Here is a 23,791-nt window from a genome sequence, read left to right on the forward strand (position 1 = left end):
TCTTGGGCAACTGCTTTGAGGCTGGGCCAACATAATGGACAATTCTTCATGCTCCGGTAATGGGAAAAGAAAAAACAGAGATGGGAATGGCTTGGCAGAGAGAAGTTTGATTGTAGAAAATTCCTTGCTTTTACCTCCTGTTTAGTGCCAGACCCAATCTAGATATTTCAAAGACCTCCTGAATCTCATCAGCCCTTTGTGAGGCAGCATGCAGGCACAGGCATTTACTCCTGCTTACTATGAGGTTTGAAACAAAGACCAAAATTTGTTTGTATGAATCAGGAATTGCCTTGCTACCTTGAACAGTCTCTTTCCTTCTTTATCTTCTTTCCCCCTGAGCCCCTCCACCTTCCAAAGTTCAAATCAAAACAAGGTAGCAAAGATCGTTCTCAGCTGGAGGCTCTCAGCCCAGTACATCATCTCTTCTAGTCCCTAACAGGGTGATTTGCCCCGGTCTGGGGCTCCTGTGTTTCTGCTCTGGGGATGTCGCCCTTGCAGTTTGACATGACTGTCCTGTTCCTTGTCACAGAAATGACCTCTTTCAAATATGTTGATTTATTGTGCTGAACTCTCTCTAGTTAATGATTGGCACAGGCATCTCTACCATTAGGATACTGTTTCCTCATTCTTCTCCCAAATCTTTCATGTCTTTGGATCTCAGGACTTTTCTTGCAGTCAGTTCCCATCCTAGTTCTGCTTCTTGTGCTCTGACATGCTGCAAGGTAATCCCAGACCACTGCTTGACCATAAGCTCCCCTTTGCACTCATCTCTTCTCCTTCATCTCCTCTCCCTCTGTTCACTCCTGCCTGGACGCAGATTAGGTGAGAGACTGCCTGGTGCTGCCAAGGCTCACGGGAAATATACTTCCAATAGACACTGCAAAGCTTGCCAAAACCTTGCGCCAGGGCACAGGATAGTTTGTTCTGGCAGGCTGTATGCTCACCAGCTTGCCAGCTGGCAGTGATTCTTTTGTGTACTTGTAGTATCTCAAAAAATATTGGTCCTTCCATACTTTGAGTTTATTTTAAATTCTCACTTACATGTCTTAAATTTTTTCACATCAGCTTTTCCATTGTGGCCTATAGGAATGGATGGAACCTGGTAGGCACGCACTAAGTGGACACATAAGCTCAACACATCCTTGAGGAAGGAGCTCCTTTTGTTCCTTGACCATCAGCCACTTCAGTTGCACTGAGTTGAAATTCTCTCACTGGTTAAGGAATTCTCTGAGATAGATTACACCCCCCGCAACCTCCTCTGACAGGTGGGTATGTTGCAAATCAGTACCTCCAAGCAGAAGTCTCTCTTTCTGGATTACCTCCTTTGCTGGAGAAAATAATTAACTTTAGCTGGCAAATACATTACTTTAGATACATAGAAAATTTCCCGTGTGCTTGATATGTTTTAAGTAGTGAATAAATGAGATATGTAAAATGGAAACAACTTACATAACAGAGTTTCACAGACCCGTGGGGAGACCTGAATTTGCTCAGCCCTGCTCTGCTGCGTGAAATTCTTCAGTTTTTACCTTGCAAATACAGATGAAAACATAGAAAGTATATCAGACCAGCCATCTCTTGGCAACTTCTAGATCTGTTATGAACTTTTCCCACTGTCATTTCTTAGGATGTTTTTCACTTTTCAGTGAATAATTTCAGCTATCACTTTTGCATTTTACCTTATGAAATACATTCTTATAAATGAATGTTTCACCCATATCAGGACCTCATAGTTCTTTTCCTTCCCATTCCTGGATCAGCTCACAGCTACCACTGTCAATACTGAGTAATAATGAGCTTTTTTGCAGTCACTTCAGACCACTCATTGTAAACAGCTTCTATTTGCATCCGTTTGACTCTTTAAGGACTCTGTATTCTAATACACTAGTGCACACAAACGAAAGAATATATAAAATGGAGCTATCTGAATAAACTTCTTTTTTTTTTTTTTTTTACAATAGCATGGCTGATTCATTCAAAGAACAAACGTTTTTAAAACTATGTCACAACTATTGAAGTGGTCTCTGGGATGATTTTCCATACTGCCTCTCTCACTTGCAGTTTCCTTACCAGAATGCTGATTAATTCTCTGGTGAAGTGCTAGTTTTACTGGAAGGGGGGCAGACCACCTTCTGTTTATACTTGAATCTTCATTACCATCTATGTATGCTTCATTTTTGACACACTGATTGGAGCATGAGAGTCACTTCCTTGGGAAGCTGTGGTTGGGTGGGAGTTGGTCTCTTCTCCCAGGCAATTATCAGTAAGATAAGAGGGCAAGGTCTTAAGCTGTGCCAGGGGAGGTTTAGTTTGGATATTAGGAAGAAATTCTTTACAGAGAGGGTAATCAGGCGTTGGAATGGGCTGCCCAGGAAGTGGTGGATTCTCTGTCCCTAGAGGCTTTTAAGATGAGACTGGATGTGGCACTGAGTGCCATGGTCTAGTAACCACGGCAGTACTGGATCAAGAGTTGGACTTGATGGTCTCAGAGGTCCTTTCCAACCTGACTGGTTCTCTGATTCTCTGATTCTGTGAATAATGCTGTGGCACTGATGTTCCTGCTTGTAAAACAACTTTCTCCAAGGGCAAGTGGGCTAGAATAAGTTACTGCATTTCTTAAAATAAATGCAGGATGGAAGTCATAAGGTTGACTGTGTCTATGAGGTGTTACTTTCTTTTTTATTCAGATTGTTGTGCTGAGTCTCTGTTGCTGCAACAAGAGTCCATTGCATTCCTGTGAGAAAGCACTGCTTATGCTGAATACACCATGTATTCATGTAACAGAATGTGTAATTCAGATGGGAGGGATGCCTTCTTCAAATTATACCAGGAATCAGTGTGTAAAATTTAAGGAATCGATTTATTGAAGAACAGAGGAAATGCAATCCTGGATCTGGCATTTTTATTGTGTACAGTAAACACCACAACTTCTTTTAATAATAAGACTGGTGCCTCTATGACAGAGTGGCACTTGGTTTTAAGTTCTCTTGAATTTGGAGGATTTCTTTTTCTGAATATATTTTATATTTCACAAAACTAGTACTTTGGAAGTTTTGAGGATACTCAGGGTTTATGATTTATTCCTTATTGTTAGTTTCCATACTGACTTTCTGGCATTGAAATCCAATTAACTGATGTTATTTCCATCTCTCCTTCAGAAAGAAGTAACACTGATACTCCTTTCTCTTAGCATGCCCAGGACAATCCCACAGCAAATTATTTTCCAGCTTTGTACTTTACTTTTACAGGGATTGTCATTTGGAGTTCCTGTCTATCTCTTTGCAGTGGCCAGTGTTCAGAAAGGAAGCTTAGCTTTCTCTGGAACTGTGTCTTGTTTTCTGTCATGGGCATTCTTTTTTTCAAAATCTTTTTAAGGCAATAAAGTAAGCCAAATCCAGATGCTGTAGAGCCAGTTTCTTATAACTTGTAGCTGTTGGTTTTGTAGAATGAACACAGCTAGAAGAGGAGGCAGTCCTACTCCTCCAGATCATTCATTATTACAGAATTAAATTGAGGTGGGAACCAGTTTGTGTTTAGGTATGGAAGCAACGGAATACAGACGTACCCTCTGAATCCTCTTTTCTTCTTGCTTAGGCTTGTACCAGACATGTTTCACACCACCTTGGAATGTGGTTGGAATCTCAAATGTTGAAAGAAAATTTTGATCTCCTACTCTTTTTGCTTTTGGCCTCAGACCTGTTACTTTCAGGGTGGTGGCAAAACATTTCTGTGAAGCCTTTAGGAAGCCTTTTCTGGTTCTGATTGAAATTCCAATCATGCCTGAGTGCCTGCTTGTGTGGAGAGCTTGTATGGAGCAGCCTATCTTCTTTTCTGCTGTTAATTAGTTCAGAGCCTACAATCATCCCAAATTTGTAGATATTGAGGACTCTGCTAGTGCAATTTGATAGCTAGCCTTAGATGTTTAAATCAGTTTTGCTGCAGTACTTCAAAGGTATTACAACACCACGATTAGTGATGACCTGGTGACCTACTAGGCTGTCAATTTGTTAGATTGCCCAAACCTCATACAGTCTTTTAGGAAAAAAAAAAGAGATTATTTGTAAATTCTCTTTACAAAACTTAATACACATGAAATATCAACCTGTTGACTAACCCATCAAATGATTTAAAAATCCGTAAATTCTTTACTGTGAGTTTTTCTGTCTTTCAGTGCATTGCATGAACCCTATTAACTCTACTTTTCTTCCACTTTTCAACTAGATTGTATCTATGTACAGCTGTGTATTAGAAACTTGTGAACTTACAGTAGTTTCACTTCCTGCACAATTTCTGTCATCCCAGGCTGGTGTGTGGTATGTGCACTGGCTTTGCCCACGCTGTGTTGTGAAACTTTCCTCTTTCAGAAGCTTTGCCCTAGCGTGTGGGAAAGATATGTTGTAATGCTGGGGAAGTGGGGCAGAAAGCACACTAGCCTCATCTACAAAATGGTAATTTCTCAGAACCTGAGTGGTAATCTTCTCCTCTGAAAAAGCTGAAACTTAGGCTGTGTTTGTATTATTTTTTCATTTTTTTTTAATAGAAAAATGTTGACTAATAACGCTGAAGGAATAACTTTGCATACATGCTACCTGTACTGTACCTTTTCAGACAGGAAAAAAAATTATCCAGACATTACATGAATATCTCTGCAAACATTAGCAATTTTGACCTGGCAAAATACAGGGTATGGGAAAAAAATTCTCTGCAGTATTTACTTGAACCTTCCTTCTGTCCACACAAACCAAAATTAGCAATGTCAGTGTAGATGTTGGATAGTTGTGCCACACATGGATTTATGAGCTTACTTAAACATCTTGTTATTAAAAGTTTAAATATTTACACTGAGAATCTGCTGCCTTCTGGACTCTTGTGAGATTATTTCTGAGTACTGAGGATGCTTTTTCTTTTGATTGAGAATATTCTAATGTTGACTTTTTAACATAAAACTGCTTCAGTGCTTTTAAAATCAGCAGTTACAGATTAATTTAGGCTGTATCAGGGCTTAAGTGTTGCTTAATCCTTCTAGAATTCTAGCAAAGACTGACCACTTGACTAAGATTTTGTAGCTTTGAAAAAACCCCCAATTTTAAATAGGACATCAAAGAAAAATTAAGTAAGGCTCAGGGTGCTGGCTTTACCTGGTTTTTTTCGCATTTGGATTTTGCAATGATAGGGCATAATTCTGTGTGGGACCCTTTGGAAATCAAGGCTTGTGCAGTCTATTCCTCTTAAAAACCCAGTATGAATCCCCCTAAGTGAGACTCCTTGTTTTTCATGAGACTTAAATTAGGGTGTTAAAGCAGAAATCATTATGTTGGGTTAAACTTTAAACTCTTTTCTGTTTAGTTATACATTTATATAACAATATATGCCCTTGACTTGCCAAACATTATCCAGTTGGCAATCACATGGCAAACAACATGCTGAAGATTAAAAGACTCTATGCTTTAAACAACACTTTCAGTGCTTGATGTAATATTTCCTTCTTAATTATGTAGGGAACTCGCACTGGTAAGGGAGGCAAATAATTGCTATGAAAATGTGCAGATTTTCTCAGTAGAAGTATTTCTCCAAAATCATAGTGGGTGGTGGGAGATAAGAAACAATTGAGCTTATTCGATGGAAGGACTGGCTCATAAATGACTGTGTGCTGCACTTCAATATAGTGGGACCTGGAGGAGCTGCAGACTGCTAAACACAACTTGTTGAGTAAGGCAGTGGCAGCTCTCTATTAACAAATCAGCAATCCAGTCAGTATGGAAAGGAGAATTGTGGGATGAGGCAGTTTGTGTCAGGGAAGCATATAATAGCTCCAGTTGTCTGCAGTGGACCTTTTAATTCTAATATTTTTAGAAAAATTTTAATTCATTAAAAGAACAAGATAACCCTAATTTTTTCCTCTTTTAGAAATTTGGAGGGAGGTAAAAGAAGGAATAAGTAATGACTTAGGAATTTTACAGTGAACATGGATGTTGGCTCTCTGTTGCTGTAGCTACATCATCCATCTCAACATACAGTAGCTATGGGAACAGAGCTATTGGACCTTGCAAAAGGAATGCAAACATTTCACTGCTGGTTTGCCATTTGTCTGGACTCCTTTTCTCAGATGTCTTAACATAATTTCCATTCTGGTATAAGCTTGTTCAAGCTTCAACTCTGACTGTGGCAGCTCTCTCCTACAGAGTCAGTCTCAAGGCAAAGAGGTCTCTTTACTCTATATTCTATTTTGTTGACAGAGCAAGACACTGAGTAAAATATAGCTGTAGACAATAGGGGAAACCAAGTGGGCATAGAATAACATCACAAATAGCTTCACTGCTCAGGACACACCTGCAGCTGGACAGCTTAGTCACAGAATCCCATGGGTGTTGCGAGTCCAAATGATCTGATTGTGCTGGATCTCAGGGAATATGGTGTTGATGGTGGTGAGCATTTAAAAATGCTTGATAGAATAGCTTGTTAAAATAAACAATAACGATGAACTTACTGTATTTCCAAAAATGTAGCCATCAACTGCAAGGAGTAATAATGTAATCTAAATATAGATTCAAATGAAAGTTGTAACTGTTTAGTCCTTTTTTTCTACACAGCATCCTGACATATTCTGAAAAATTCCTACTCTTTCTTGGCTGAAGGATTAACAAAATTGGATATATGTGTATTAGACTACTTTACCTGAGCACTATTAAATGTTGGTGGCCTTGGAAAGGAAGAGAAGTACCATAAATATTGCTCTTTCAGAAAGCTACAAGAAAAGAAACAGGGCAGTTGAAGTAAGATGCTTACCTTGATGAAATTAATGTTCACAGCATGACTCTGTCAAAACTTGGCTATGTACATTATAAGCAATTTACCAAAGAGAACTATTGTATTCAAGATAAAGACAGCCACAATGTCCCGGCTTCTGAGAGCAGAATATAGTTGAGTTTGAACCTCAAGAACTTGATCCAGGCTTACAATTTTTGGCTTCAAATCAAATCAGTAACATTCTACTTCCTAGGAGATGAACTAAAATAAATCACCCGTGAAACCTGATTCTGTTTCTTGCTTCTATCTATTCTAGTGCAAGTAAGATTTCTTATTAAAATCTCCATGGATACATGATCCTTATAATCCTGTGAGTCTTTTTTTGATTGTCTGCTTAGCTGCAGAAAGTTAACTAATGCTGCGCCTAAGAGGAATGAGCTTCTGCCCCTCTCCCAAAATCCGAAATCAAAGCAGCTCACTTTTGAATCAACTGCACACATATTGACCTGGTTTCACCACGGCAGATGCATTTGACACTGATTCACATCCATCCAAGTGGGATCTGGGCTGTTTGCTCAGTGCTATATGGCCTTTTGCAGTAACAGAGGAATAAAACATGTGCAGGAATTTGCTTAGGCATCTTTGGGAAGTGTAAAGTGATAATTCAGAAGCAGTTGCCCTGATACAGAGCTCTTTCACAGAGGTATGTGCATGCTTCAGAAAAAACCCACAACAAATTATTTTTATTCAACAACCAGTACAATTGATATGGACCAGTGGGTTATCACTGCTAAACTGGTAAAATCAGTATTCTGATTTGTATCAGCGCATCCCCAGTGTGCAAATACAAATGTGCAATCTCTGATCTTCTACCCCATTGCTTACAGGCATGAATTTGAGTCCCTTAAACTTGGTGACATACAGTGCATTGGGCAATTCAGTAGTCGTTGACAGTATCTCCTGGTTTCTGGACAGGCAGTGGTCGGAAAGGAAAGGCAAAGATTGAAGAAACTGATTTAAGTAAATGTAGCAATATTTTGTACATCACCCTTCTGCTGTCATTACCTTCTACTGGTATGGGTTTTCAGTAAAAGGTAGCACAAGTGACTTATGCTGTATGTGTTCTTTCGGGGTTCTTCCTCAGCAGCACTGATGTGGTGTCATTATGTGCTTCTCAGTCAAAGAAGCTGCATTAAAAATTACTTTTGTTACTTACTGTTTAATGTACTGCAGCAAATGCTGTGTAGATCTGTAAATCAAGACATTTGTTCTTCATTTTTAGCAATGCCCTTTCCCTGAACTCATTTAATGAGACAGTTGTAAGATGTTTGTATGTTCTCCAGCTGGACTGAGTGCATGAATCTTGAACTCTGTCTCTTACTACATTCTCATTTTAAAGTGTCCTGTGTCAATAGATAGTGGCAGCTGTATTCTTAAGGCAGCCTTTTTTTTTCACATAATACCTCTTTTTCTTTGAAAGCAGAATAATAGACAGAAAAATGCCTGAGACTGAAAGAATTTGTCAATTTCTGTGTTACTGAAGTCCTTGACAGCTGTGTTTCATGAAAGTGAAGGGGCACTGTAAGTAAAGGGGAGGGTTATTTATGAAAGGTATTGCATGAACCGAAGCGTGCCATACAGCATAAGGTGATGGGGAAGAACAGAAGACTGTTGTTCATTATTATTCCGGTTTATTATCCCACAGAAAACATGCCCAAGAATCACTTCTAGTGTATAACTGAAGTTTATGCAGCTATAGCAATATAAACAGTTATAAAAGTAGTTTTAGAGATGTAGATCATTGCCTCTAATTTCAGATATCTGTTAAAATAAATAATTAAAAAATTATGTTGCTAAGTAACCAAACTATTTTCTCTCTGCTCAGATGAAAGTGAGGATTTTTTCAATCCAGTTTAACAATTTTATGCCACTTTTCTGCTGAATGTTGTGGCACATGTAAATTTCTCAGATTCTTAGGTCAGTTATGCATCTCAACCCAACTGCACTGAATAGCTGTTTACCAAGGAGTTAAGAATACCACTTTTCTCTGTACACTTTGCTGTTAAATTTCATTTGATGTCTTGCTGAGCCTAGCCTTGTGCATTCAGACTGTACCACTACTGCAATGAGACCAGGCACTTGGGCAAGCCAGGCTTGTGTCCAAACAGATGCTGAGCTCTGTTGCTGGAGTTGCTACTACTGGTCTGAGAGAGCTTTTGTTGTTTGATGTTTTGCTGTTTTGCTTTGGTGTTTTGCTAATGCTGTACTTTTCTTATCTAATACACGGCATCATCTTATTCCTGTGTTCAACAGCTAGTGTGATGGGCCAATATCTAACTTCCAGCTGTGGATGGAGAGTACTTTGTTTGCAAAGACTCCACGGAAAAAGAGGTGAAAGCTGGTCTTGTGGTAGCATATTCTTGCTCTTTTTGTACCTGTGAAGGTATAAATACAAATATTTTATATATATAAATATATATATATACACCTTTTTTATAAGTATATATATATTATATATACTTTTGTCCAACTTTCTATTCTCTTTTTTGTCCCTCTCCTCCCCTTCCTTACAGTGTGAAAATGTGTGTTTTCTTCTGGTAACTCCAGCTTCTTTCATGGGGTCTTTTGCTACATGCCAGTGCAGAATAAGCAGGAAGATGATGCTAACTGGTGCCATAAAAAGGAAAATGGGGCACATCCTATGCTGAACATGCATAGGACAGCTTGAAGCTGAGGTACTCTGTCAGGATAACAGAGAACAATATGAACCATACTGACCCTTTGTAGAAATTGGTTTCGTTTCTTGGTTAGAACAGAAGACATCTTGCCTTCTCGGTGTGATGGTTCACACTACCATGCATGCTAGGAGAATTTACTGGATATTCCTGCAGTGAGGAACATGGTAAAAAACAGAGGAAAGACAGTAGGAGGGAGGTGACCTACCATTTTCCAGTAAGCAGATAAGAGACATCCCTTCTTCAGAAATGTTCTGAAGGGAAAGGGTTGCCCTTTTGTCCTTTCCCCTTCTCTTGCAAACTCTGTTGGACATAAAAGCTGTTTCACTCTTTAACATTTACACAGAATGACCTCAGAAATAATCAGTGGCATTCTAGAATGACTGCTAATCCTGGAGGTTGCAAAGATGTCAACCATTTGTTAAGTACTTAGACAACATTTGAATAATCAGAATAGCATAAGAACTAATTTAGTAACCTTATCCTGGTATTGTTTGTTAAACACTTCCTGTTAGACCACCCTCAGTATGGACACTGGCAGTGAGTAATTTAATTTTCTGAATTACAATAATAACTCACGCTCTAGTACCTTATGTTCTGGCTAGTAGTTTTCATCTAAATCTATGGTTTAACTTTCCTCTGTACCTTCAACTTGTAGATTCTACATAAGAGATTTTCTTGGCAACTATACAATGTCCAGACTAGTACCCCAATGCTCCAATGCCTTAATAAGTTTGATATCTAAAACACTACTGTAGAAAATAATTAAAGCATAGCTGGGAAAGAACTATTCAACAATTTTTATGTCCCGTTTCCATGGAATGCGTTAGCAAGTAGAGCTTCTAGCTCTACTATGCACTGTGACCCCATGATACCGAATACCTATTTCCAGCTGAGATACAAAGTCCTGTAGATTCTCAGGGGAAAAAAAAGTGGTAGGATTGCATACATTTTTTTTTCTTTTTACGTTTAAACTACAGTTGAAACTTCACGTCTTAGGAGGATTGATGTGGACAGGAATAATAACTTTCATGAACATATTGTACCAAATTTATGCTAGAAATGTGTCTTAGTGCTATAGAAAACTCCCAGCAATATCATGTTCCAAGAATAAAAGTACAGCTTGGAGGTGTTCATACAATAATTCTATGGAAATGTCTTCATGTAGATATCACTGTTTCAGGCTGCGATTGGTTGTTAAGCTCGCAGTGCCAATAAATCTGCAAAGCGCCCTTGAGCTCTGATGGTCTCTCAAAGCTTAGTAAGTTCGGCTAGTGGAGCATGGAACCCGAGCAGAGCCGTAAGATTTCTGATCTTTCCAGGTGGGGTGTTAAAGGGAAAATAAACAGCTCTGTGATGTATTCCCATTGTCTGTGGATAACCATTTATTCAAAATGAGTGCAGATTGATAGGCTTAATGATGTGCCCACATCTGAATGGGAATGTAGAGTGGTGATATTTACTCTTTTTTCTTTTTTTTTTCTGTATCTTTCCAGTATTCAGGGAAGGGGAAAGAACACTATTTTCTCAGATCTTATTACCTCATTACAAATTCCAGGCTTTGTTTTCTGGAAAAAGTAATCGTAATCATGTTCTAATGTCTTTCTTTTTGAACACAAAAATGTGTACATGCACAAAGTTGCTCTCCTGTTGCTCTCTTCTCCTATCTATTTATTAACAGAGCTATCAATTGCTTGATCATGTCACATGAGGGAAGACAGGGCTGTATATTTTCTTAGACATCAGTCCAAGGTAGAGTTACAGAGGGTTAATGGAAACTCTGGCTTCTAATTTCATCCTGCGGTAGTTAAATATTTAATTAATTGTTGAATGTTTTTGCAGCTGAGCATTAAGACTTCTGTTCCACATGCTTAATCCCATGCACCAAGTCTTCATAGGCCCAGTGGTACTTTCTGCTCCTGAGCATTGTGCTGAGGTGCTAGTCAATGGGAGGATGCAAATCTCAGCAATTTAGTGTGGAGAAATGGTGTTGTACCTAAGAAATGTAAAGAGTATGCTTTCAATAACTGTCAGTTATTCACTGTTTGAAAGTAATTACAGCAGTCTAAGGAGGTTGACGCTCAGTTGAGAAGAGAGTTAATTGCTTTCAATCTGTATAGGCAGGTGGCCATGTACAACTGTAATATTTCTTTTCTCTGGCTATTAGCTTGCAGATATTGATATCCATCCAGGTTAACCATTGATGTTAATGTTTTCCAGCTGCTGCTTGCTAGTATGAGCATATTTCTGGCAACCGAGAATCATATTTGAGTAACTGTAGATGTCATATAGGTAGGATGTATATGAAAAGCTTGATTTTTGAAAAAATAATATTGAATTGTGAGGTTCAACAAAGCCAATTGGCTTCAGGGCCTCTGGTTCAGTATTCTGTGCTCCAGGTTCTAACTTCATTCATAGGACTAGCAAACGGTGCTGGAGTTTTTCTGTCTTTTCTGGTTTTTTTTTTTACTGGAAGAGAATTGTACTGGCAAATGCTGGAGATGTGATCGAAGATCGCAGCTAAATTCCACTCTCCTAAATATAAAACTTGGGGTTTTAATACTCATTTGAGTACTCAGTTATAGACAGTCATTGCAGATGAACTTTCGTTTAGCATTTCTAAGCATCACTTTGTAGTTCTTTAAGTCAAACTGCAAAGTTATTCTTAATGACGATGGCATTTTGTAAAGACTGAGTTCTTGCTTTGCACTGTTATCTATCTATCTTTGAGGGAAAGATCATAGGGAAAAGCTCTCAAGAGCACTCAACTGCTTTTTGAAAATGTAACTCACAAAAAAATAATCTGAAACTTAAAAAGAAGTGAGGAAACCCTCATCTCTTTAGTAATACTGAAATTGCACACTGATTTGTATCTGAATTACCACATTACTCTGAACAAGTTTTAGAACTACTCTTCTTTTAATATTGTCTGATAACAAATAGTTATTTGCCAGTTGCTAAAAATAAGAATGACATATGAAAAAAAAAGATAGTCAAAAGTATTCAGGCAAAATAGTTGAAATGGCCTAATAGGCAGCCAATTTAAAATTCCCATGTTTTCATTTTTGGATTAATTGGATGCTATAAATAACATAAATAAAATCCAATGATTGTTATAGTGCTCCAGCTGGAAAACCACTCAAAACCACCAAAAATAAAAATATCAGTTATGTGCAAATAAGCAAAGGAATTTATGTCAGAACACTCCAGAAGCTCAGTAGCTGGAGAGCAAATGTCATAGATCATCTTGCCGTGATGCACTGTAGCTAGCCTGTAGATGACAAAATTGTTCTTAACTTTTTAATTTTAAAGTTGATTTAATTTTTTTAGGAAAATTTTTTATGTGTAGGTTTAAAATGGAAACAATGTTGGGGATGCCTCCTTTCTGTACCTGTACTGACTCTGACAGACTCTCGTCTCTGCACGCTTGACGTGCTAGTTACCAGAGGCTCAGTTCTCTTCTTTCCATCCAGAATTCTTCTGTCTTCCCTGTGGCCTTGTTGTTTATTATCATGTTTATTTCAAATGGTGCTAGATATCTTGACTCCCAAATATCTAAGATTAACTTGTCAGAACAAAGCATACTAAGGACAATCACACAAATTTTAAAATAAAAAGACTCTTGGGTTTCTTGAACTTATCTGAATACCAGGCTAGCAGGTATGAATGACTGAAATAAATTAACAATAAATTGACACTAAATGAATGTTTCAGATACCTTTGTCTCCTTGCAAGTATGCAGTATTCTCAGCCATAAGCATTTAAAATGAATGATGTAGTAAGAAAACATGAGATTAAAAATGCTTTCTCGGTTTGGAACTCTTTCAGGACTTTTCTTGCTAAATTGAGGATTAGAAATGAAAACTAGATTATTTTTTAATAAGTACTAGAGCTGCTGTTTTAAAAAAAATCCAAGTACTCTGAGTTTATGATAAAATTACGAGCTGGCATCTTGCAAGAGTTCACAGAAACTGAGTTAATTTGAAACTGAGTGTCATATGGTTATGATGCCATATACTTATTTACTTTAACCTCCCTTCTTTCTTTGGATAGAATCTAAGATTTTTCTTGGCACACATAAAGCTTTTTCTGACTGGTGTCTGACAAATATGATAATGAAAGTAGTTTTCTTTTAGTTTAAAAGAAAAAAAAGCCTCTTAATCTTTTTTTTTCCTCCTCTGTAACTTTTGAACTTTTTACATGGAAACTACGTTTATTTTTTAAATTCATCCAAAACCCTTTTTTTGCTTTTAAGATAAATTTATTTTCTTAGCAGTGATTGCAAAATAGGTTTTGGACCTGCTCAACAGCACTAAGCCATGTCCTCAGTGCCACATCATCTACTCGTAATGAAAAAAGACAATTAAATCAAAGTGTACAAAGTTAGCTGTTCACAAGTTCAGTCCGTGACTCTGAGCCCACTGTGCAGTCCTTTGTAGCTGTTTGACCCTTGTTGCCGGTACTAAGAACTGAGAGCTCTGTGGCTGTTCTTCATTCCCCTGATGTTGACCTGGCCAAATTTGTACTGCTGATCTTAATTTACTTACCAAGGCTTCTGAAATTCCAGAGTAGATACTAGTTTGAGTAGATGGTGAGAAAATACTGCTACTGAGGGAAATCTACCTAAATTTGTCACCCTTCAAATCCCTAATTCCTGCCATTCCTTGCAGATGATTCTTTTGTATCCTACTCTGTTCAGCGTCATTTGCAACAGTGCTGTGTTACTGTGTCTTCTTGATACTCAGTTGCATTTAAAGGAAGACATTTCTAATTTTCATTACTTTCTGTGACTAATAATACAATCACTGCAACTCAGATCTGTAGGTAGGAAAGGCAGCTTCTGCAGTGTGCGGCAAATATAACTCAGAATTTTCAAACTTGTGGAATCTTTAAAAAGGTCTTGGAAAGTTAGTGAACCAGTTTAGAGCTTCCTCTTCAATCTGCTCAAATTTGAATAATCAATCCTAAAAGGGATGTCCTTTTAGCAGAGACATGCATCCAATTCATAAACGTAGAATAAATATAGCAGTGACCATAATACATCAGTCCAACACCTAAAAACCTAATAAAAGCAGGTTTATCATTGTTTTTCAAGCATTCCAAATGTTTTGTTTAAGCAAAATTACTTTGTTTTCTTACATCTGTCTTTAATAAAGCACTAAGATGGCTGCTAAGCAGTAGCTTTGTCTTCATCCAGCTGGATACACCTGAGCTTTCTTAGCTTGAGAAAATATCCTTCTCAGCAAGTGAACTGAAACTGAGTGAAATGTGCATATTTGGAACTATAAATCAAAATGTCCATGTACAGATGTTCTCAGCTTAGAGACCTAAGTATGAAGGAGCTTGATTCTAGAAGGAGTTTTCAGCAATACCTGAAAATGTTCAGAGGTGCTTTACAACTGCCTATTACAGTATTAGGACAGTACTGTAAAATCACCATGAGTGAATTGTGCATTATGCTCTTCTAATATGTGCTATACAGTGGTAAGCTTCAGAGACAGCAATTCAGTACAGGGCCAATAGGTAAAAAAACCCCCAACCTTCTTTAACAGAGATTTGGGGTGAAGGAATCATACAAAACAAACTTGTTTTTTAAAGCAAGGAGAAATATTTCCAAGCCTTTATAGCACCTGTTGACATCAGGCAGTGCTTTTATGAGGATGGGAGTTGGGCTGCAAATGAGATGGCCTCAGTAGGTTTTGGGCTCTTGCCCCCTCTGACCCCATGCTGCTGTGGACCCCAAAAAGAGGGAGAGAGATAGTCTCATGGTTTTGTAATGTGTTATAATTTTAGTGTAGCCATATGTGTCTGTATCTGGGCATTGAAAGGGAAGACCTCATCTGTCATTTTTACCATAGTACAGTTTTGTACTATGACAGCTCCTAAGAGCTTAAACCAAAGGATATCGTCTCACTGCTCTAGGATGGCTATTTCACCTTAGGAAGATGACTCCTGCTCCAAACGAGCATGTTGTGATTTTAAGGATATGTGGTTGGTTCTTTAGACTTAGAGAAAAATGCAGAGCTGGGACAGGCTGCACACATGAGGCAAAGTGTGAATGGCAGCAATGGCAAAATGTAATGATATGGTGGTAGCTTTGCATTATTTAAGTTATCCTGAATAAGGAGTATAATTCCTTCTGTATTTGATTTCTGTGTTTGAATGAAGTAGCTCATGTCAGATTCTGTCCAGAGAAGTGTGTGACATGAGAGAAGTTTGCAGTCACTGGTGAACAGTGTGAAAAAAGGACCTCTCCTTTTAGCCTCATATATTCAAAGAGAAAAGAATTTGAAAAGAAGTTTTTTTAATCACTACTTTTTAAAGGCTAATAAATACTTAATTAGAGGACTTGCCCATTTATAATGAAGAATTGCTGAGCTGAAAGTGGACAGGGAAATTGTGCATTTGTGGAATAAAAATTATTTTATTTTGGTTTATATGTAAATCATAGAATAAGCTTAACTGTGGTATTGATTACCAGTTACCTGTGATTAAAAAAAGAAAAAAAAGAGAGAGTAAGAGATTGTGGTAGGTAAGAGACTTAAATGAATATTTGGGGTTGCAAATATTCTTAAAATAGTTAGGTGTTTCTTGTGACATATTTCTTGATCTGGTTCACTTAGCATTTTCTGAGATAGCATTAGACCTTTGAATATTTCCAAATATGGATATGAGACTTCTATGCACTTGATTCTTATTTAGACCCAGCCCCCTTGTTCAGGACATGTGAATTTAGTGCTCAGCTTGTGCATATGTGGCGGATTACCCAGAAAACTGCAGTGAACAGAACTGTGAACATGATTTCTGCAGAGCTAAATGTCTCTTGGCTTGTGACAGCCAACATCTTGCAGTTTATGAGGTGCAGCTCCCTCTCCCCACTGCCCAAGCAAATGAATTGCCAAACCTGGGAGCCAGAGCTGAGGCAGTGGGGCAGAGGGACTCGCTCAGTTCCCATTTCTTGAGGTCTCGCAGGGGAACGCAGGGGCTCTGCCCCACCAACTCACCTGCTAGAGCAGTAAGGGAAAAAAGCCAATCTGAAGTGTTGCCCAGTCTGACCATTGCTACCTCACCAACCAGGAGAACTGATTACAAAAAAAAACCCTTTGGAAAAGCCAGTTAGTGTTGGGAGTCTTGGCATCTGTGTTCTCTTAATGGCATTAAAATGAATTTATATCCTCTTACTCCTAAAACATGGGCTTCCTGGGGCATGGATGGGTTCCACATATGTGCTAATAAGGGGAACAGCAAAATGGCACACCAGTGCTGCTTTGAAACATGGGCTACTACTGAAATGTATTAGTGCTGACAGAGCTGATAGAACTTTCTAGTGGTACTTTTTATTTATGTCTCTGTCTTGAAAAATGAAAACCAATTTTCCATATTTCTCAACTCTCTATTGCTTTGATAGACTTCTCTCATTTAAGTCCTGAAGTAGCTCAGTTATACTTTATATTGAAGTCTGCCTGCTTTCTTTGGTTAGAATAAATAATTTTTCAAAGAGCCATGGGCTGAAAGCTTCTTAACCTGATGGAGTGACTGTAAGAGTTCTCTATAAATATCTTTCTGTACAGCATGTGGGCACTGGAAAGTGATTCCTTTTCTGTTATATGGTATGAGTTGACCAGAATTTCAAATTGGCAGACATGCAGCCTGTCTACATCAAGAGGTGTATAATTGAAGGCAATTGATATGGATTCTCGACTGCAGAAATTGAATTGTGACCATATTAGGTATTAATTAAATTTGTTGACATAAAATGCAAGTTGGTGCTCAGATGAGTGGGTGGAAAAGGGACTATATCCAAATCCACAGCTATCCATGCAAAGTTGATCTTTTTTTGCTTTCATTTATTGAGTTTAAATTTGATAATTCTTACGGACAGATTTCCTGCAGATACTTAAATGGAAAAGTAAACCAAGCTATTTATTGAAAGGAGATATGCACCTGATCATCTTTCCCAATTTCTAGTTTTCATTCCTGCTACAGTGTTTGTTCGTCTCCTTTTTGGGTAGCTGCTATCTTGGAATGCTTCTGGCTGAGTAATTATTAAATTGGATTTCTGCCTTTCCTGATCTGAACATAAATCGCTTAGTGCAATTCATGGATTGCACTAGCTGCTCACTTCATATCTTGCCAAATGGACTTGTTAGCCTCCAGACTTACGTAACCTTCCCTCTAGCAGAGCTGATCAGACATCCCAATATAACCCGAACCAAAACAAGTAAAAGGAAAGAGAAAGTACAGTCATTGAAGTTGTCAGAAAGAAATTTAGGCAATCAATCTAGGCCTAGGAGTCTTGAATCCAAGGTCTTATATCTAACAGCTTAATAAGTGACAGCTTATTGCCAGGCATAGCTCTTACTTTGGGATGATTAGAAACACTTTACATTTTCAAAGTGGATTTTTTTTAAGTAAATCATTATCCTCTTGGGACACGAGGTGAAACTCTCTAACAGAGATTGGTTTTATTCTGCAGTTCCCTCTGTCATCTTGCACCACTGAAACCAAAAAGCAAACTCTGCCTCTTTCCTCTAACCCTCTGTGGCACACTCAGAATACGTTAGCTTATTTTCATAATGTGACGCCGAAGGAATGTAAAAGACAGTGTTCGTTGGTGCATACCTATAGTTCTTCATCTGGATCAGGGAATACAGATCTCATTTCTCTAGTTTTGAAGGATGTTGCCAGTCCTAATAAAAGACTGCCTAAGATGTCTTGGTAGTTTGAACAGCCATTACAGGAATCTAAATGAGGGCTGGTGGAAAAGATGGAGAGAGAGAAGACACAAATAAAAATTAGCTGTTTAATGCTCTTTTCTTGTCAGTGATTGTTGAGCTCTGGTTCCATGTTGTTTTGGGAAATCTCCCCCAGTCAGTAAAGTGAAATTGGTAAGCTAGTTTGAATGTAATGCTTTGTTTAAAAAAAGAGGCGGGAAAGGAAAAGAGTCAAAATGCAGTATAAACTTGCATTCTATATAAGATCAAAAAAGAAAGTCTGAAATATGAGATTTTCTTTTGTGTTAATGTATGCTGATTTTAAAAAAACCCCACATATTGTGCTATTGTGAGAACCAAGAAGTGAGAGTGACAGAAGTGAAAAACTTAATATAATAGACCAAGCTGCAGCCTGGTAGGAAATGTATGTGGCACAAACGTGTGTCTAGGAACATGAACATAAAAAGTTTTGTAAGATGTTGAACATTCAATCTTCCATTTCTTTGATTTCCTTTGAGCACGTCTTTACTACAAGATGTTATTACAACAGAGCTGTGAGAAGCTAGGAGCAGATAAGCTGCTGACACTGATACTGTGGTCAAGAGGAGGAGTTTTTCCTTAACAACATGAAAAATACTTGTAATTCAGCCCAAAGTCTTGCAGGTTTAATTACAGGTGGTTTTGATGTTATGCAAGACATGACTTGACTTGAATACGTTGACTTCATTACAGAATTTTTTTGCTTAAAATGAGACTTTGTACACAGGACTGGAAGTCAGAAGTTGTTATTCCAAGAAGAAATGCAGCAGCTCTTCGGGAAGTTGGTGTAAAATACCTGTAAGTGCTGCTGAAGCGGTAAGTAAGCTTTGTGTTGGTTGTTTGCAGGAGGTTAAATTCCACCAGCGGCATGATGTGTAATACTATCCTAAGGACATAAGCATACTCAGCTTTCAAATGCCACATTTAGACTCACAGGTATTTTTGGAATAATGTTTCAATTACTAGTTTAACTGTCATTAGCAGTTGTGTATTAACTGGAGGATGAAATTGGTTTTATCCTGTGAGTCTTGCATATACCTTAATTTCTGAGGAATGCTGTTGCTGTGTTCAGTGCTGAGGTTATCAGGAGGGTGGGCATATCACCAGTGACTGAAGTAGCTTCATGTTCTTTGCAGGAAAAGAACTGTTGGTGTTATTTTAAAATCAGCCAACCTCTTCTAATGTCTAAACCTGAAACTGTGGTACACCCTGGAGCATCAAGTGGATGTGTAATCATTTCTTTTTGAGGAAAAACAGGGAAAAGCTATTCCTGCAGCTTAATATAGAGCTGAAACAGATAAAAGCCGATAGACAATGTGTTAACTAGATTCTAAATCTTAAAATACTTAATAGTTAGGTAATGGAATAAGGGAGACAACAATAAATACTTCATTTAAATTGCTAATCTTTTGTTTTGCCGGGTAAACTAAATACTGTGTATTTTGGAAGGAACAGCTTGCAATGTTCCCATGAACACCATGATATGCACCCCAGTAGCAAGTTCTGCATTAAGTGGTTGGTGTCTGATCTTGCTTCTGTTTTCCTTCTTTCTGTGGTGAAATTGTGGAGTCATGTGCTGAAGTTAGAAGTGGTTCTTGCAGTCCATGTGCCTTGAACTTTAAAAAGAAAAACAAAATTGAGAATTGGATTTGGTTCATAATTGTAAATGGGGTTTTGTTGCTTGTGGTGAGGGTGTCATGCAAACAGAAGAAGGAAATTACATAATCTAAGGATTACCATGATCTATCATAGGTCTGAGCTGTCTGTTAAAAGTCTTGTTTCTAGCCATAGTATGTTTTCTTACAGCTGGGGTATAAGAATGTTTTCTTACAGCCAATGCTTTTTCCAGTGAGTAGCACCATGAGATGGAAAAGAAAAATGTGGAATAATTTGCAATCATTTGGAGAACCCATTTTCAAAGTAAAACTGGTAGTTCCTAGATTTCAAAGTTAATGTATCCTTTTCTTATAACATACTGTAACTTGTATTCTAAGGACTCTTTCAACTTTGATTGAAACTAGTTTCACCAGTTAAATTAAAATAATAGAGGTTCTTTGAGTATGGAATGTTAAACAGATAAAATGTAAATGTAGATTCCCATAAATAACTGTCTCTAGTGACAGTTCCTTAGTTAAATACCCTAAGGCCTTATCCAAAATGTGAATGTGGCTCTCCATGCCTATTTTAAGGAAATGGCAGGTAAGCTTACTATTTAAAAAAGCAGTAATTGAGAACTTTTGCTGTTGAAGAAAATACGTAAATGAGGATTGTATGATAATTTCTTTTTTTAGTATAGAAAACATGAGTTTCCTTTGTTCAGGAAGAGGCTAGAGAAATATAAACTTGTGTTAAGGTGTTAAACTTGTTTCCCTTTTCCAATGTGCAGGCCCTCCAGGAATGAGGTCTTCCCACTACTGCTCTTCACTAGGACTGTAGTGTGTAGGAGAATAATGTGTTCATTACTTACCAGCATCTGACTGTTAGATTTTTAATGTATCTTTTGGAGGCACCCAGAACCATTCACGGATCTACAAGGCGAGCATATTTGTGGTGTTGAGGTCCTCGATAGGGATTGCACTGGAGGGATAGCATTCAAGCAACATACGAATTAAAAGGCAATCATCCCACTCTCTAGCCTTTTATCACCTTGCATGTTTTTGTGATTAGACATGGTGGCGGTGTCTTAAGTATTTGGTGGAGGCAAAAAGTGGCTGGCCATAATTGGAATAATATGTGTGGAATCTCACCTTTCCTTGGTGGTGCAGGTTCCTGAGACCTGAACTGTTTGAAAGATGAGGGTAAGAACCACCTCTGAAATTTGCATAACTTCCTATTTAGGAACTTAATTCCAGGATACAGGTTAGAAAACTTTGGCTAGTGTAAAACATTTATTAAACTGGTTGTTGGGGAGTCATGCACAAACCCTACTGATGTGGCAACTTAGAAGGAGGAGGCATATGCTTTTATGCTTTGTCTTGGTCTTTCAGGTTATTGAAGCCTGCAAACTGTTTCTACAAGAGGTGCTCTTGTAAGGTTAATCTCAATCTCTGCAAAGCAGGTGTTTACAGCAGACTTTCCCCTTCCAACCCTGTGCCTAACAATAGTGTGATTAAGATCTCACTCTGGGGCAGGCTGACTTTTGGCTGCATGTGTGTACCTGCACAAGCATGTCTGCAAGCTACTTTTATTATTCAACAAAAAAGAACATATGCAGTTAGTCTGAATATAGGAGAAATGCTTTGAGTGTGAGCTGGGTCTGGAGTCTGTAGGAAGACTTGTAGCTTGAAAGGAGCAAATGAAGCAAATAAATAGAAATGGATGGCAGCGTTTTTAATTTAAGTAATCAAAGCATCAGATTAACTGGATGCAATGCTAAACAATAAATATATACACTGCACTGTAAAAATATTTTATGCTTCTTCTCTTTTGCTCAGTTTTTAATATGACTTGTGTTTTTGTTATTAACAACATAAAACAGCCTTGGATTTGCTGCTAGGGATGAAACTGAGTGCACTGGCAGTTGTATCTGCGCTGCTGGGCAACGTAATGCTGTGTTGGATCAGTGAAAAAAAACCACTTGTGGCAGAACAGTGTAATTCTGATTTGAAACCAGCAACAGGAAAGTATCAAAGAAAGCTAACACAAAAATGTATCTGCTGTAGACAATAATTTAAGGACAATAGATGTTCTGTTATCTCTATTAGGTGGTCTAATAAAAGATGTTATCTCTGCCTACAAAGCACTACCTTGCCTGGAGTAGTGCACACTGTAGAGCATTTCTTCCATGATGGTTGTTGACTTAGGAAGGCAAGAATGGCCTATGCTCAGCTTATATTTTCTGCAAGATGGCTTTGTAGCTGGAGAAGCTACTTGTGTATTGTAGAAATGAGGTGTATTATATTGGGAATGTGCTCTTATAGAGTTACTGACATACCCAGGTCAATAATTCACCAAAGTGGCTTTAATATAGAGTGACACACACACACAGACTGCACAAGGCAATATTGTGATGTATTTGTTTATGCAGATCCTCCTACAGCTAAGGCAGTGCTGGTGTCTGACTAGAGTCAGGCTGAGAAGTGGATCTTCAGTCACAATTGTGTGTCCAGATTCTTCAGCTGTAGAGCCCTCCAAGTCAGGAGGATGCAAGTCCAGAGTCTCCAATAGTTGCTTTTAATGTAATCCATAAAATCTTCACCACTCTTTCATCAAATAAGGAACAAATTTTACTTTTATTTGGGAATTCTGCTTAGCTAGCTACCTCTTTTCCACACAGGGTGCAAAGACAAATTACATGTGTGAAGTACTTGTGGTTTCAGTTTGAGGCTTTATGAATTGATAATTTTGGCAAAACCTTTATCTCTAATTAAACTGCTGATCATTATTCCTCTTCTATTCTTGGAAAATTTGGTTCCTAACTGATGAAATTGATAAATCCATCTGAGTTCAAGTATTTAACTTAAATCTTAGTAATATCTCAGGTACAAGTTTTTAATTTGCTCTCAAAAAAATTCTCATGTCAACTTTCTAAATTTTAATGCTTAACTTTTCTTATAACTTGCTATATTACTAGTAGCTATGCTTCTCAAATGAAGCGGTTATTCATGTACAAGGTCTCAAATAGCCAGAGACAATTTTATGTCAGTCTACAGTGTGCTTAAATTATTATAACTCAAAATTGGAGTCTAATGTCAGTGATAATAATTTATATATATTAAAAACAAGTGGCTCATATTAAAAAAAGCCAGTCATCCTTCCCATTTTTGTGTGATGTATGTGCCCCCAAGAATTTTAAAATAATATGAAAATTGGAGTTCCCGTTATTTTAAAAAGAAATTTGCATTACATATATTCTACTTCTACTTCTACTTCTCTGAAATTTGGCTGAGAATTAAACTTAGACTTGACAATATTACTTCCTAAAACTCCCTTATCGGCTGCATTTTAAAAGAAATTAGGTCAGTCCCAAAATTGGAGTTGTTGCCTTTTAAAGATCAAGGTTAAGAAATCAAGTGAGCACAATTTTTGTGTTTTAAGCATTCACTTTTCTTTTCCTCTATTCCCCTTCACTAAAACTTGAGATTCACATGGCTTCGGAGGAAGAAAGGGAGGCACAGTAGTTACAGGATTGTGAACATGAGGAGGAAAGAATTAAAAATTATCTGTGGTCTGTGAAGAAAACAGCACAAGTGCCAAGCTGATATATTCTCAGTTTGCTGTTATGTGTCTCACAGCAACAACCAACCACAGCAAATTGCATATCATTAAGAAACAACCAGGGCATGTTTTGTTGTGTGCATCTCGTGTACTAGCATCTTATTACAATGGGGTCCATGCAGCTGCCATGTGCAAGCGATGTGCTGCTCACAGCCTGACAGGGGTGGCTTTGCATGAGGTGCTCGGCCTGTCGTGGCACAGCTTTGTGCTGGCCCAGCCACCTCTTCAGAGGGGAGAGATGGTCGAGTGTGTGTTTCCTGCTGCCTCCCTCGCACCAGCACCACAACCTGCCTGACTGTAGCAGAGCTGGTTCCCATCACTGCTCTGAAGCACAAGGAA

The 23,791-nt window shown here is 38.1% G+C and overlaps 1 protein-coding gene across 2 annotated transcripts in view; it reads left to right on the top strand.

Moving 5' to 3' along the window:
- The window catches only part of BASP1 (brain abundant membrane attached signal protein 1), a 52,577-nt gene that overhangs the window by 21,402 nt on the left and 7,384 nt on the right, over positions 1-23,791 (top strand). Inside the window, exon 1 of one of the 2 annotated variants that reach the window (XM_027663763.1) lies at positions 9,663-9,670. The exons of the other annotated variant lie outside the window; for it this stretch is intronic. The gene's annotated coding sequence lies outside the window, so the exon portion shown is untranslated. Of the gene's footprint in view, positions 1-9,662; positions 9,671-23,791 lie in introns of those variants that run through there. 2 annotated transcript variants of the gene reach the window in all.

The sequence above is a fragment of the Corapipo altera genome, unplaced genomic scaffold (assembly GCF_003945725.1).
Source record: "Corapipo altera isolate COAL_440 unplaced genomic scaffold, ASM394572v1 73, whole genome shotgun sequence".
Classification (NCBI taxonomy): Eukaryota; Metazoa; Chordata; class Aves; order Passeriformes; family Pipridae; genus Corapipo; species Corapipo altera.